This window comes from Odocoileus virginianus, unplaced genomic scaffold (genome assembly GCF_023699985.2).
Source record: "Odocoileus virginianus isolate 20LAN1187 ecotype Illinois unplaced genomic scaffold, Ovbor_1.2 Unplaced_Contig_7, whole genome shotgun sequence".
In the NCBI taxonomy this organism is placed as follows: domain Eukaryota; kingdom Metazoa; phylum Chordata; class Mammalia; order Artiodactyla; family Cervidae; genus Odocoileus; species Odocoileus virginianus.
Window position 1 is genome coordinate 1245247 of NW_027224324.1, and position 1137 is coordinate 1246383.

The following is a 1137-nucleotide window of genomic DNA, read 5'->3' on the forward strand; positions in this document are numbered from 1 at the left end:
GCTAGAATCTTGTTGAGGATTTTTACATCTATGTTCCTTAGTGATATTAGACTATAGTTTTCTTTTTTGTGTTGTCTTTGCCTGGTTTTGGTATCAGGGTGATGGTGGCCTCGTAGAATGAGTTTGGAAGTGTTTCTTCATCCACAATTTTTTGAAAGAGTTTTAGAAGGATGGGCATTAGCTCTTTCTAAATGTTTGATAGAATTCACCTGTGAAGCCATCAGGCCCTGGCCTTTTGTTTTCTGGGGAGATTTTTGATTACAGTTTCCATTTCAGTGCTTGTAATTGGGTTGTTCATAATTTCTATTGCTGGTTCAGACTTAAAGATTGAAATTTTCTCAGAATCTGTCCATTTCCTCCAGATTGTCCATTTTATTTCCATAAAGTTGCTGATAATAGTTGCTTATTATCCTTTATATTCCTACATTGTCTCATTATTATCTATTATGTTATATATATAACAGATATACTGTATAATTTATATTATTATTATATTTATAATTATTATATATTATAAATATATAGTATTATATATATATGTTGTATAATATATAATAATATACAATTATTATATTTTATCATATATTAAATATACTATAATATATTAAATATATTTACAATATATTTTATTTAATTTAATAAATATTTATATTTAAAATATATGATATACAAATATATATTTATAGTATATAAATCATTGTTTATATACTATAAATATTTATATATGTTTATGTATTTATTATAATATATTATACAATATATATAATATTATATAACATTATAATACGGGCTTCCCTGGTGGCTCAGAGGATAAAGCATCTGCCTGCAATGCAGGAGACCCAGGTTCGATCCCTGGGTTGGGAAGATCCCCTGGAGAAGGAAATGGCAACCCACTCCAGTACTCTTGCCTGGAGAATCCCATGGACAGAGGAGCCTGGTGGGCTACAGTCCACGGGGTCACAAAGAGTCAGACAAAACTGAGTGAGAACAGCAAGCATTATAATATATGTAATAATATAATATGTTATATATATGATATATATAACATATTATATATAACATATAATATGATATATAATATATAGTATAGTTATAACTATGATCATATTAAATTATTATATATACTATAATATACTA

General features: G+C 27.1%; 1 non-coding gene across 1 annotated transcript; it reads left to right on the top strand.

Annotated features, from left to right (window-relative positions):
- The first annotated feature begins 792 nt into the window (after positions 1-792).
- Positions 793-864, top strand: TRNAC-GCA (transfer RNA cysteine (anticodon GCA)). Its single transcript has one exon. It is a non-coding gene; the product is annotated as a tRNA-Cys (tRNA).
- Positions 865-1137: the final 273 nt, after the last annotated feature.